A 16,003-nucleotide genomic window follows, 5' to 3' on the forward strand; every position below is an offset into this window, starting at 1 on the left:
GTATGCATGTATATAAAGATGATATATATACATATACTATATATAATATATATATATATATATATATATATATATATATATATCTATACATATATACATAATATATACATATATTTATATATATATCCTATATAGTATATGCATGCAAAGATATATTTGTATTTATATATATATAATATTATAATCTATAATATATTTTATTTAGTATATAGATATATATTATATATATAGCTACCAGTATATAATAAAAAATAATATTATTTATTAATTTTTTATTTTATTTATGTGTGTGTGTGTGTTAACCGTCCAACACTCCGTTTCCAACATATTTTTTTTTAAATTGTCTTGAAGTATAACAAGAAAAAAATGTGAATTTAAACTATATTTAAAAAATATCTTAAACGATAAAACTTGTAGAATTATCACTTGACTCCACGTTAAACAGGAGGATATGTAAAAACATGCACGACTGCAATGAACGTTGAATAACGTACATTCTGCCAGAAAATGCAAATAACCACTCAATAAGAATTGTAAACTCTCTCTCTCTCTCTCTCAATCTAGATACTTCAGTAGCCAAGATGATTAAAGAATCTTTGAACAAAGTGAATTCAATTTGTTCATTTGGTAAATGCCAATTCTTGGTTCGAAAGAAATTGGATGGAATCTATCAGAACAAAGATGAAGAAACATGCACACACAAAGAAAGACGAAGAGAGAGAGAGAGAGCATTAAAGATGCATAACAAGATAGAATTCCTGATTACTGATTGTTGATCACATCCAGCAAAATTAAACTCATTTTATGTTCTCTCTCTCTCTCTCTCTCTCTCTCTCTCTCTCTCTCTCCTCTCTCAAGAGAATTACTGATCACTAATCACAGACATCAAGAATACAACCTTATTAGATTCTCTCTCTCTCTCTCTCTCTCTCTCTCTCTCTCTCTCTCTCTCTCTCTCTCTCTCTCTCTGATAACAAGATAGAATTCCTGATGATTGATCACAGGCAGCCAAACTAAACTCATTTTAAGTTTACTCTCTCTCTCTCTCTCTCTCTCTCTCTCTCTCTCTCTTCTCTCTCTCTCTCTTGCAATTGCCTAGATCGATGTGACAATGTTCGCCTTTATAACGTCACTAATTAGAATTCAGCTCTTCCTTCCCTCTCCTTAACCGAGGCGAAGCTATCTTGAGCCAGTAGTCCATAGTACTATTGGTATTCTCGCTGTTTTCGCCCCCGCCCCTCCTCCTCCTCCTCCTCCTCCTCCTCCTCCTCCCAAAACAAAAACTTCTGGCGACCCGAAAATTATGACAAGTTTTCAGCCGAGGGGGACTCTCTCTCTCTCCCTCTCTCTCTCGTCTCATAATTGCGCATCTGTTGTCCGTAGCAGAGGCTACAGCAGTACTGGAATTGGAAACAGGTGTTTGGTATGACTCTTGGGAATTTTTTTCCCCTTAGTTGCGTTTATTGTATTGTGTGTGTGTGTGTGTGTGTTTTTTTTTTTTTTTTTTCTAAGGAAGATTGGAAACAGGTGTTTGGCATGACACTTGAGAGAGGATTTTTTTCGGTTGATAGCAAGACGCATTTATTGTATTTTTTGTGTTTGTGTTGTTTTTTTTAAAGGTCGTTATTAAGGAAGACGGACCTGGGGGATAGAGAAATTGTCTGTCTGGGTTAAATTCCTGTTCATTTCTGAGTTTTTCTGTGTAATCGGCTGGTTGCGTTTATTCTATAGTTTTTTTTTCATGCTGTCTTTGGGATGAAAGTCAAACCTGTGAGATTGATTAAGTGTCTGTCATGATTTAAATACCTGTTGTTCGTTTGATTTCATTTTTTTGCTTTTCATTTTAAGAGTTTTTTCTCTGCATAGACACCAGTTAGTGCAGCTGTGCTTGGAAGTGCATGAATGCATTCGTACATTAATTATCACTTAAAACTATTGGTTGATTGATTGGGTTCTGCGGACTGGCGGTGTGCGGTTTTAGAAATAGTAGTGAGAATCTCTCTCTCTCTCTCTCTCTCTCTCTCTCTCTCTCTCTCTCTCAAATTAATTAATGATCACAGCCACCAAAAATAAATCTTATAAATAACTCTCTCTCTCTCTCTCTCTCTCTCTCTCTCTCTCCTCTCTCTCTCTTCTCTCTCTCCTTCTCTTCTCAGGAGAATTAATGATCACAGCCAACAAGAATAAATCTTATAAATAATTCTCTCTCTCTCTCTCTCTCTCTCTCTCTCTCTCTCTCTCTCTCTCATGCGCATAAATGAAAAACATAAATTCACTAAATGGAAGCGAGAGATTACTTGGGTGATAAATACAGTTCCGAGAATTATTAGGCCTACTCTGTAACCTTTATTCTAACTCTCTACACCACAAAGTCATTTGTGACTAGGCCTAAAACTTGTTAGCCAGCTTGGGATTTTTTTAAGCGACTAACTTACAGATGCCTTTGGTAGTCGTTCAAGACAATAATGAATTTCGTCACTTCCTGCAGAGGATATTAAACTCCTTGTCTTCTCTTGCATATTCATTATGGATTTATCAGTTACTAGATTATATACATACATATATATATATATATATATATATATATAGATATATATATATATATATATATATATACATATATATATATATATATATATATATTATTATATATATGAGGTATGTATACATTACATATATATATATATATATATATATATATATATATATATATATATATATATCTATTTATATATATATAATATATATATATATATATATATATATGTATGTATGTATACATGTATATATATATATATATATATTTATATATATATATTATATATATATACATCTATGCAAGTTCATTAGGAAGAATAATTCCAACAATAATATTGGCTGCAATCGTGTGATTTGATCGCCGATAAAAAAAAAATCACATTTTCATTCTTTGTATTACATTTGTCATTGTTTACATTTGTTTTAAGTGCTTGGAACCTTCTCTAACAAAAATGAAAACTATAATAAAATCGTCCACGTGTATAACAAAGGTCAGCCGGTGTTACGTTTATTTATTTATTTTTTATTTATTTTTGTCAGTGCCTCAAATCCATCCGCAAATATAAAAACAGAACCAATTCCCTGGTTTATTATTCAGGCCTCTCATCATTCAAACATGGAATAGAAATTTTAGCAAAACAAAAACAGATGAAGTAAACACATCCGGTTTATTCCCTGCCTTTCAAAAATGCATTACGAAGCCGAACCACCGTTGAAGGCATAATTGAATTCGCCCCTTCGCTTCGAATCTAAATACTACGCCAGTCACCCCTCCACGGACCCTCTATGAGAACCGTCACCTCCCACCCCTTACCCCTTGTTGCAGGATACCCTGTAGGAACCTTCCTTCTTCCTTTTGATAGCATTACGTCAGGATACCATATAGGAACCTTACCTTCGTTGTCTCACTACCTTTACTGCCGGATACCCTTTAGGAATCTTCTCTTCTCTCCTCTCTCAATCCATACCGAAGGATACTCTTCAGCCACCTTCCCTTCTCTTCTTATTATCCCTACCGCAGGATACCCTTTGAGGAACCTTCCCTCCTCCTCCTCCTCCTCTTACTACCCCTATCCCAGGATATCCTTCAGCTAGCTACCTTTCTCTTCCATTTACAACCCTTACCGTAGGATGCTCTCTAGTAACTCTTCCTCTTACAAGGCCTACCGTAAGATACCCTTCAGAGTATCCTACTTTAGAGGGCCCTTTCAGTGGTGGTCCATTAACCCCTTCCCTGGATCTCTCTCCGAATCCCATTCAAACGGTACTGCCTCCTGCCAGGTAAGATTCGAGCCCAAACTGTCCTGAAGAGAGGATATGAGTTTAGTCCAACTCACTTTCCCTTCATCCGGTGAATTCCGTTATATTTTCACTGGAGCCGAAGTAAATCATTCCTTACAGGAGTGATTTAATATAAATAACTTGATTTTATTATAGGCTACAGTAATCCTCCTGCTTCCATTAACCAAATCTGTGCTTTGCATTCATGCATATGAGAGAGAGAGAGAGAGAGAGAGAGAGAGAAAGTATGAATATGTTCTTGCCTGTATACTTGTTTAGAATTTCAGGTATTTTCTTGGTCATATGCCCTGTAGGGAAAAATGGGTTGGGGTTGGGGTTGGGGGTTGGGGGGTTGGGGGGTTGGGGGGTTGGGGGGTCGGGGTGATGGTTGTTTGTATCCCCCCGGTTGTTTGTATCCCCCCTCACCCTGGGGTGTCCAAGGGGAGGGGAGGTGGGTGGTTTTCCCCCCTGGGGTTGTCCAAAGGGAGTGGAGCCTGGAGGTCGGGGGGGAGGGGATCATTGTCACCCAGGCCGCTTTTGTCCATGGAATTTTAATCATGCAGAATTTAATATCCATTTTCCAGTTTATTATGACTTCCAACAACTCTCCATTGTTATCTCCTTTTTCCATCTTGCTTCCGTCCTTTTGTTCTGATCCTCTTTAACCTGTTTCTCCTTTGTCAGTCTTCTTCCTGTCGTGATATATAGTAGAAGTAGACCTTTTTCCTTTGCCTTTGTAGCATTTTGATTTTGTACCTTTTTTCAATTTTTTGGACACTTTTATCACTTCTTTGGTTCACCTATGTTTTCGTATACATTTTTTTAATTTTTTATATTTTTTTCTTTTATTAAAACGTCATCTCTTCTTTCTGTATTTCCCATAAGTTCAGTTCATTCTTTCGAATGAATATCGTATTCTTTGGAAGCTTGAATTTCAAGTCAGTGACGCCTGTGGCCTGCTTGTTGCATTATGAATAAGGGTTTCATCTGCTGAATATGATAATAAATAATATAATAAATAATAATAATAATAGTTTAATAATAAAATAATAATAACTAATCAATGATAATTAATAATAATAAATAAAATAATAAATAATAATATAATAATAATAATAATAATAATATAATAATAATATGGGACATCAGAATTGAGAGTCGAAAGAGATGGAAATAATGGATAAGTCTTCAAGATCTGAAAATAGAAATAAGAAGGATATGGGATATGCCAGTGGAAATTGTACCCATAATCATAGGAGCACTAGGCACGATCCCAAGATCCCTGAAAAGGAATCTAGAAAAACTAGAGGCTGAAGAAGCTCCAGGACTCATGCAAAAGAGTGTGATCCTAGAAACGGCGCACATAGTAAGAAAAGTGATGGACTCCTAAGGAGGCAGGATGCAACCCGGAACCCCACACTACAAATACCACCCAGTCGAATTGGAGGACTGTGATAGAACAAATAATAATAATAATAATAATAATAATAAAAATAATTTCTATATTGTATTTGTGACTGATTCTTCGCTTTCGTGTCTGCTCGTATCGTGGGGTGTGTAACCAGTTTCATTTTCAATTTTCGTAAGCTTGCTTTTTTACCTTTTTTTCTTACCTATTCAGTGCTATTAACATGTTCTTCTAATAACCTCTCGTTTTATCTAGTTTCTGGCCCATTCTTGATTGAGTTTCACCCTTCCCATCGTTATTCTGACGCATTCTTCAATCGCATCTCCCTCTTTTGATATTCTTTCAAGTCACTGCTAATTAGTACTTCGCAGATCCTTCCGTCACGTTCCTTCATTCCTTTGCTGTCTCCTTCCCCTTAGTCTTGCAACAATGCAGTTTCCGTATTTTTACATAGTTTCGTTGTGTAAAATGCCCTCTCTTTAGTCTCATGTTGCCCATTCCATACTGCCACTTTCCCGTCTCTTCGGGCATATCGACCATCCCATACTCTCACTTTGATTTTTATGTGCCGTGCACATCGCCCATTCCATATTGTTACTTTGCTTTCCATTTGTCGTGCAAACCACCCATTCCATCCTTTCACTTTCCTTTCACTTTGTCGTGCAAATTGCCCATTCCATTTATTCACTTCCGCCTCTCGTTTTCGTGCCCATTGCCCATTCCATACTTTGTCTTTCCTGTCCCTTTTCCCTTTGTCTTGCACATCTCCCATCCCATCCTCCCGGGGGGAGAGAGAGAGAGAGAGAGCGTCCATCCCACAGCCCGATGTTCTCCTCCGCATTCATCTGACGCTGCTCAAATTTTGCAACAATGGGACGTTTCCCTTACGCTCTGCTGGAGAAAGGGCCTCTCCCCCTCTCTCCCCCCCCCCCCTCCTCCTCCTCCTCCTCCTCCTCCTCCTCCTCCTCCTCTCCATTTCTCTTGTCACTTCCTGCTCCTCTCCTATTGTCATCCCCAGCTTGCTTCTTGTTGCTTTTCTAATTTATTCCTCCCCTCCTCCTCCTCTTCTTCCTTACCACCACCACACACTCACCTGTCACTATCCCTCCCCCCTTCTCACCACCTCGTCCTCCTCCTTCCTTCTGCCTTCATGCCACTTTTTATTTTCTTCTTTTATTATCATCTGCTTGGGTCTTCTTCTTCTTCTTCTTCTTCTTCTTCTTCTTCATCTTCTTTTTCTTCTTCTTCTGACAGACCAGATGATCTGTCATTCTTGCCTTTATGTATTTTTTCTTGTATTTCTTTCCCTCATTTTCATTCATTGGTGTTTCCTTTCACATTTTGTTTCTGTCGCTATTTGTGCGTCTGTTTTCCATTCTCTATCCTCTTTCTTTGATGTGCTTTCTCCTTTCTTATTCTCAACTTTTATTTTTACTTTTTTTTTACTTTTTTTTACTTTTTTTTTTACCGGTGTTTACTTTTCTAAGAATCATTGACTTCGTTCTTTATTTCTTCTTATGTTTTCCTCTTTTTTATTGTTTTCCTCTTCCATTTTACTTTTCATTTTTTGTTCTTTCGTTCTTTTCTTTCTGCTTCCTTTTTCCTTTATTTTGGATCACTGCTGAATTCCTTTCTCAGTAATATGCACCCTTCTCTCTCTCTCTCTCTCTCTCTATCTCTCTCTCTCTCGCTCTCTCTCTCGACTGGCTGCGTCTGCTTTTACTTCCTCACCGTTAATGAGAACTTAATCTCTCTCTCTCTCTCTCTCTCTCTCTCTCTCTCTTTAAACGCGCATTTCTCAGCATTTTTGCTCAATTAGCGACACGCTCCCCGCCCCCACCAGCCCTCCCCCCACAAACCCTTTTCGCGAATCCAGACAGCAACACGACTTTTTTCGGAGAAGTTAGTCGGGTCTTCAAATGCCCCGTCTTTGAGGGGAGGGTGGGGGGGGGGGTATTATTCTTGCATATCATAAGGACAAGAAGAATTATGCAATGAGCGTTTCCTCTTCTCGTCTTCCCGAGAGAGAGAAGAGAGAGAGAAAGAGAGAGAGAGAGACACAGAGAGAGAGAGAGAGAGAGAGAGAGAGAGAGAGAGAGAGGACTTTACTTTTACCTTTCTTTTATTTAATACAGTGTTTCTTGTCTTTATCGTAGAGGGATACGTTTAGGTTATATATGTTCATCTATATACATATATAAGTATGTGTGTACATTTATATATATATATATATATATATATATATATATATATATATATATATATATATATATATTTGTGATATATATATGTGTGTGTGTGGTGTGTGGTGTGTGTATATATATATATATATATATATTCTATATATATATATATATCTATTATCTATATCTATCTATCTATATATATATATATATATATATATAATATATATACGCAGCTTATGACATAAAAGGGCCAATTAATTGGGACTTTAGGAATGTACAAGGGAAGTATTACATAAGAATATTGACAAATTTCTTTTTTTCCTGCTATTTTTCATTTTACAGGTTTTTTTTTTTTCAATAGGACTACATGGAAAATAATATAAACGTTTGAAGTTATAAAAAATATATATATAATGGGATACAGAAAGAATGACGTATTTTTCAGTGTTAAGTTTTATCTTAACTTTGTTGAGGCTGCATATAGTGTGAATTGTGATATTATAATTACTTAGTTCAGCGAACTTCCAAAATGAGTGTATGGATCCACAGTATCTTCTACACATGAGAGGAAACATGAATGAAACATTGAATGGTAGTTTTGTTTTTCTCCATCGACATCCTTATTCTTAAGGAAACCAATTTTTCCAAGAATAAAAATTAGAAATTGGAGCCATTTTCAGGTAGATATGTGACCAGCCAGGTCAGGCATTGCCTTTCTAAATTGATCAAACCATCCAACTCTCCTCTGTACCGTCCAAGTTTTATTTCCTTTCGGAACTTCTGTATAAAAAAAGCAATATCGTAGCGAATAAATGCATGAAATCTTTTGGCTGAGAATGGCCTTATTTTTCAGCCAGAAGTGTCACGCTTCACACTTGAAGAGCCCAGTCTTTTAAAATCGACTCCCCCTTAACAGCGGTAGTAAAAACTTTGGAAATATCAAGGAAGGAGCCCATTGTCACGAGAGACCATGAGAAACGGCTACTGGCACAGGAAGTGGGAAACCGTGTAACGGGTTGAGAGGTGCTGCCATCTGTTGCCTGGAGAATCCATTACTGTCAGACATTCTTCCCACTTTTCAGTAAAGACTTTTGTCTGCTTGAACGCTCGGTATTCCCTTTTTTCTTTCTTTCTTTCTTTCTTTCTTTCTTTCTTTCTTTCTTTTTTTTCTCGTCGCCATCCCGTAACTTAGATAAGGCCAAAATCGATGTTAAGAGGCAAATGCATTGCATCATAGACGGTAAACAAGTGTTCTTACTCTCCAAAGGGAAAGGATTATTCTTCAAAGATTGCTTGCGAGGATGTGTAGTATATAGATTCTCTTCGACAGGTTTTGCTTTTAACAGGGGAGCTCAGTCTGGCTTTTGTTGTGCAGAAGAGGATAATCTCTCTCTCTCTCTCTCTCTCTCTCTCTCTCTCTCTCTCTAACACACACACACACACACACACACACACACACACATTTTGATAAAACCTAATGTAGCGAGTTAGTGCAGTCAGTGCACCTCATGCGGTGCACTGTAAGCATTACCTAGGGTTCCTTGCAGCATCTCTTCGGTCCCTAACTGCAACCCCCTTTCCTTCCTTTTACTGTGCCTCCGTTCATATTCTCTGTCTTCCATCAGACTTTCCACCCTCTCCTAACAGTGGTTTCATGGTGCAGCTGCGAGGCTGTCCTCCTGCTACAACTTACACCCCTTCTCACTGTCAATTTCCGTCTCAGGACTGAATGACCTCACAGGTTCCCGCGTTTGGACTTTGGCCTTATTTCTATTTTCTATTTTACTACTACTCCCACTACTAGCACTAAATGTGGCTCCATTGAGAAATATTGCACATGGTGTGCGCGTAACTTACGCCGACCAACACGCAACCTCTTCTTTCCCATTGTCTCAGATTTCGTTCATTGGCTCCTCCTCTCTCTCTCTCTCTCCTGTCCTATTGTTGAAACTGATTCAGATCTCACTCCGGATTCGTTAACGCTCAAAAGACGTCTCCAAACTTTTCTCTTCTTTGAAAATTGGACTGTCACCCTTAAATTCAAAGGGGGACAGGCCAGTCAGCTGCTACGTAGGTTACAGTTCGCTAGAATGGTTGGTTATATCTTCAGTCTTGAATTGGATCTACACTTTGAACGTTACTTAAAAATAATTAAAAATAGTTGTTGTAATATATATTATCTATAATATATATATATATATATATATATATATATATATAAATGATGTCTTTGTAAACTTTGTATTGCTGTTGTATTAAATAAAAAAAATAAAAAAAAAAAAAAATGGAGTGCGGATACTTATTGACTTATATATATATATATATATATATATATATATATATATATATATATATATATATATATATGAGGGTAAGTCAATAAGTATCCGCACTCCAATCTTTTTATTTGTTTTATTCAATACAACAGCAATACAAAGTTTACAATGACATCATTTTTCAACATAGTCACCCTGCTTTTCAATGCACTTGGTTCATCGTTGCACTAGCTTTTCGATACCCTCAGAAAAAAAACGTTTTCTGCTGAGCACTGAGCCACATATGCATCGCTTCTTTCAACTGCTGATCGTTGGCGAAACGACGGCCTCTTATTGTCGGAAGGCGTTCTTTTGTTGCATGACAACGCCCGTCCATATACCGCCACCCACACCATTAACACTCTTCAAGAACTTCATTTCGAGGTGTTGGAACATCCTGCATACAGTCCTGATCTCGCCCCGTCTGATTACCATCTGTTTGGTCCTCTTAAAGATGCTTTAAGAGGCCGTCGTTTCGCCAACGATCACCAGGTAAAGGAAGCGGTGCATACGTGGCTCAATGCTCAACAGAAAACGTTTTTTTTTCTGAGGGTATCGAAAAGCTAGTGCAACGATAGACCAAGTGCATTGAAAAGCAGGGTGACTATGTTGAAAAATGATGTCATTGTAAACTTTGTATTGCTGTTGTATTGAATAAAAAAAGTTGGAGTGTGGATACTTATTGACTTACCCTCGTATAAGTATATATATAAAGTGTCTGTGTGTGTTTTTTACCATAATAGTTGTGACGCCAGTTTACAGATATTAATTTTTTTTGTATCTAGATTATTTGAATGAAGTTCATAATAATGGTTTAATTTATTTCTTATATGCGTGTGCTGTGTCTGTATTTTTGAATAGTCTGTAATTTAAGCCACTTTATTATTATATTATATTATATTATATAAATGTGCTTGTCATTTACCCAGTCACAGATAATCATATTCCTCTAAAATTCTGCTTCTCTCGTTTCAGGCCGACGAATGGCAGAAGGAAAACCCAGCGAGAGAAACGCCAACATCTGTGTTGACGAAACCGCACAAACTCGACTTTAAGATACAACCCCACAATTTTCGCCGCAAGAAAGTGTGGCACTGTGAAGACACTCGGGCGGGAAACATGGCTACGCTTAGAACGCCTTCCGTTGGGATAAATCACTGATGTTAGCATACGCGCATAAAGGCATTCCACGCGTTTTCACTCATCATTTCTCTTTTTAAAACTGAGCCCATTTATTCTATGAATATTAATTTGGTCGTGATTATTTTCAAATGAGTTAAAAAAACCACGCGTGGACAAGAACAATAATGTTCCTTTGCCTTTGGCCTAGGCCGCGCCAAAGTCAATGTTGCGCATGCGCAATGCGTACAGCCTCCGCTCGATGATGTCTTCACGAAATTTAATATGCTTATATTTATGTCCTGCATGTTCGTTGGGTACGCAGAAATAAAAACAGCATCGTTGTGCAGCACAGTTACTATTCAGAAATTATTTTATATCCAGATAATGTTATACGAATGTATGAATTATAGGTATATATATAAATATATATATATTGTTGCTTGTAACATACGCTACAAATTACCTTATTTGGCTTCTATGAAACGACTCTGTATTATGCATAATATATATAATAAAAGAACAACTTGCTGTGTTTTACTTTCCTGAACCGGAACGTAATATAGATAATATATATATATATATAGATATATATATATATATATATATATATATATATATATATATAAAATATATATATATCAATATTATATATATTATATATATATATATAAATATATATATAATATACATATACTAAAATTTTTTTTTTTTTTTTTTTTTTTTTTTTAATATAAACTATATATAATAAGCATATGGCATATGTATATAATTTGCTATACGTGGATTATTAGATGAAATGATTACTAAGAGCGGATACATCAAAACGGATATACATTGAGTTTGGGACAGCTGTTTCCATATTGCAAGTGAAGTGCTAAACCTAATTTGTAAAAATGTACTTAAAATTTATCAAGTGCAAAAACATTAACATTATTGTTATGTTAATGGAACTCTTTCTTATGAAAGAAGTGAATAAGACAATTATGGTATTCAAAACTGAATGCTCACTAGGAAAAATTACAAAGTAGAAATAACGTAATTTAAATTCGTTATGAAACGAACCATTATTTACATACGAAAACAACACAGTGTAAAACAAGATGCTAAAATGCATTCCTAATATGGTTATGATCATGAATAAATAAATAACTGTAGGATGGGCAAACGCCATGCAGACGAAAATATAAAGAATATCAGTTCAAAAAACAGCAAAGTCATCCCCGTAGTGGAATAGTGCTGTAAGTGCACCTAACGGGGAGCACTGTAGGCATTACTAAAGGTTCTTTGCAGCGTCTCTTCGGCCCTTAGTTGCAAACCGCTTTTATGCCTTTTACTGCGCCTCCGTTCATATCTTTCTTCCATCTCACTATTTCCCTCTCCTACTACTATATTCCATTCTATTCCACCAAAGTCACAGAAATAGATATAAGTTGACCTATTAACAAGGACGCAACGATATAATTACCCAGTTAGCCGAACGCTAGCGGCAATGGTGTCAGATGAGTCTAATAACACGCTTGGCGTTCGTCTGCTGTCTGCATAAACCCTCGGCGAGTACTGAGTAACTCGTCAAACTTTGACTACTATAGTTAGTAGTACATAACATTTCTGGTGGGGGTTGACCTGGTGATGTTGGTGGCCTGACTGATCACCTGGTAATCGAGCAGGTGAAATTGTCGAAACTTTGGTGGCTCGTTACAAATGAAGATAGTCCAGATTTCGACAATGAAGGAGGTGTGAGCATTTCTATTAATTGCTTGTGGAGGCAAGAGCCCGCGCCAGGTTCTCTCAAGAGGGAGCCTGTAAAGCTGCAGACGGCGCCCGAATTGGTGGCCTTAGTCAATAGGCCTAAATTGTACGTAAGCTCGAGTCAAAGTGTTTATACAACTTTGCAGAGGCTTTAAAGGGAAAAGTGGCTTCTAACCCCAAGGGAGTAAAAGACCCGACATTCAAATGGAATATTTTGGAGATTTAAATAACAAAAGCCGGGAATATATTCCACAATAGCCTACGAAGCCAACTGAGACTGCAAATACGGCGAAATGCCATTGCTAAGGTAAGTTCTTTCCCTACGGTTTAAGTATCCTTTCTGTCTGTGCCTTGCTTGAGTTTAGGATATAATATACATATGTGTGAATATATATACATACATAATTTATATATATATATATATATATATATATATATATATATATATATATATATATATATATATGTATATATATATATATATATATATATATATATGTATATGTGTGTATATATATTATAAATTAATTATATATATATAATAATATATATATATGTAAGTATATATATATATATATATATATCTATATAGATATATGTATATAGTTGCTGGCCCGAATTCACTCTTTATGTAGAATTAGAGCGAAATATTTTCAATGCCTGGGGAACTCTGACGTGAGTATTAACTGAAATAACCTAATACAACTATACGTATAACAAAACTACCGCGATACCCAATAAAGCCATTAAATTTAGTTTTATACGCTCAGTAATATGCGTTTGATTGTACATGTAATTTGAGTTCGTATAGCTTTCATTATATTTTCAGGTTTTTTTATTTTCTATCTATTTATTTACTTCTTTTTTTATGAGTAGTTAGACTATGGGTGCGGGTTTATAGGGCAATACGTAGCAGCGTTAGATTTTGAGAACAAAATAAATTACTAGTCTTTTTGAGATGATACAATCGAAGTCTATGACTATTTTGGCGCTTTTTATTCAAAGTGGTTAATGTGATGGTGCGTTTGTACGCTCTCTCTCTCTCTCTCTCTCTCTCTCTCTCTCTCTCTCTCTCTCTCTCTCTCTATGAGGCAAAATTGCTGTCTGGGGCAGTAAACATTAGAACGACCGAATAACTGTCCTGTTTTTTATACTCTTAACTTCACTTGAATCGGAATGATTTGCCCATTTGAAGTCTCCCAGGTGATCAACATTATGTATGTGCAGTGTACATGCATACATGTATATATATATATATATAAATATATATATATATATATATAATATATATATATATATATATATATATATATATATATGATGTGTTGTATAATATATATATATATATATATATATATATATATAGATAGATAGAGATAGATAGATATAATTATATATTTGTATATATAATATATATAAATTGCAAGAATTAGGTCTCTAACATGGAAATTGAAAAGTTAGCAACTGGAAATTAAACTCGACTGATATGAGTCATCAAAGCTGTTGTGATAAGTTGCGTAAATTACACAGCATCTGCATAAAACGACAATATGTTAAGAAGCCGATGTAGAATATTTACAGTACGTTATTCCAGTTTCTCCAACGAGGGAGAGAGAGAGGTTGGGAGTGGGGAGTTCGGGGGGGGGGGGGGTTGATTTGAATATTTTGCAATTGCTCGATCACGCGGCCAGAATGAACGACGGTATGCTGGCAAATGGTGTTAATGTTGATTGAAGCGAAATGTTGACAACAGTTGATAATGTTTTGTGAAATCTCTGAGCATATATCGTATATATGCAAGTATAGAATATCGAATTGATTATGGAATTCAGGCCAAAGGCCAAACACTGGGACCTGTAAGGTCATTCGGCGCTGAAACAGAAATTGACAGTAGAGGTTTGAAAGGCGTAACAGGAGGAAAACCTCGCAGTGGCACTATGAAACAAGTGTTAGAAGAGGGTGGAAAGTAAGCTGGAAGAAAGAGAATATGAAAGGAAGCACAGTAAAAGGAACGAAAGTGGTTGCAGCCAGGGGCCGAAGGCTCACTGCAAGGAACCTTAAGTGATGCCTGCAGTGCACCGCATGAGATGCACTGACGGGGTATACGCAAGTATAATGCGACTTCTTAAGCCTTAATTTTATGCTAATTTCAGGATCACATCATTAGTTTACATATGAAATGTTTGCGTGTTTGTGACGTTTACACTGTCATTCTGAAGTTTGTGTTATAAAACGCATTTGTGATTGGCTCAACAAAGTAATAATAAATTTAAGCAAACACGTTCCCATAACCAGTTCCACTATACTGACCGATCGAGTATGGAGCCAGATAGATGCGATTGTCAGGTCACAGTGTTTCAAAAGCGAGAGAAAATATAAACAGGCCATAAGGGACATTGGTCCATCTATGATTGCCACTAGATTGCCAGTAAAGGAACCTAATTCCCATCAGAATATGGCAATGAAGATATTCATTACCGAAAACGTAGTCAGGCATTAGGTAATATAACGAGTCTTTCCGTTTACAGCCAACGGTGACGAAGTTGGAACCGGGTAGCCATGATTTTGGCAACCCCCACCCATTTTGTCACGATTAAAATATTTTTTATATATTTTTATATATATATATATATATATATATATATATATATACACATTATATATATATATATATATATATATATATATATATATATATATATATCATTAACAAGGATTACTGCTTGCCTTGAAACTATCCCAGTTTATACACTTGCCTTGAAAAGAAATATTGCCCAAGTCAACAGCAATATTGCGACAAGAGCTTTAGGAGGTCGCAAAACCTCTGCCAAGGCTAAGAAATCCACCCCACCCCCCACCCCCTCCCACTAACAAGGGATCCTTATACGTATCTCCCCAAAACTCTTGACAACTTGTCAGTCACGCTGCCAGCCTTCGTTAAAAATTTACCGTCAATATCTACGAAAGACTTTCGTGTCATCATGCTAAATATAATATAAATAATATATATATATATAATATATATATATATATATATATATATATATATATACATATATATATATATATATATTTAGCATGCTTACACGAAAAGTTTTTTGTAGATATTGACGGTAATTTTAACGAAGGCTGGCAGCGTGACTGACAAGTTGTCAAGAGTTTTGGGGAGATACGTATAAGGATCCCTTGTTAGTGGGAGGGGGAGGTGGGGTGGATTCTTAGCCTTGGCAGAGGTTTGCGACCTCCTAAAGCTCTTGTCACACTATTGCTGTTGACTTGGGCAATATTTCTTTTCAAGGCAAGTGTATAAACTGGATAGTTTCAAGGCGAGCAGTAATCCTTTTAATATATATATATATATATATATATATCAAGTATATATTATAGATATATATATATATATA

General features: G+C 36.1%; 1 protein-coding gene across 2 annotated transcripts in view; it reads left to right on the forward strand.

The window, feature by feature from the left end:
- LOC135197324 (neuropeptide Y receptor type 5-like) overlaps window positions 1–11,343 on the forward strand; it is a 520,327-nt gene extending 508,984 nt beyond the window's left edge. For both annotated transcript variants that reach the window (XM_064224463.1, XM_064224464.1), the window contains exon 6: window positions 10,704–11,343. The gene's annotated coding sequence lies outside the window, so the exon portion shown is untranslated. The remainder of the gene's footprint in view (window positions 1–10,703) is intronic.
- The last annotated feature ends 4,660 nt before the right edge of the window (window positions 11,344–16,003 follow it).

The sequence above is a fragment of the Macrobrachium nipponense genome, chromosome 18 (genome assembly GCF_015104395.2).
Source record: "Macrobrachium nipponense isolate FS-2020 chromosome 18, ASM1510439v2, whole genome shotgun sequence".
Classification (NCBI taxonomy): domain Eukaryota; kingdom Metazoa; phylum Arthropoda; class Malacostraca; order Decapoda; family Palaemonidae; genus Macrobrachium; species Macrobrachium nipponense.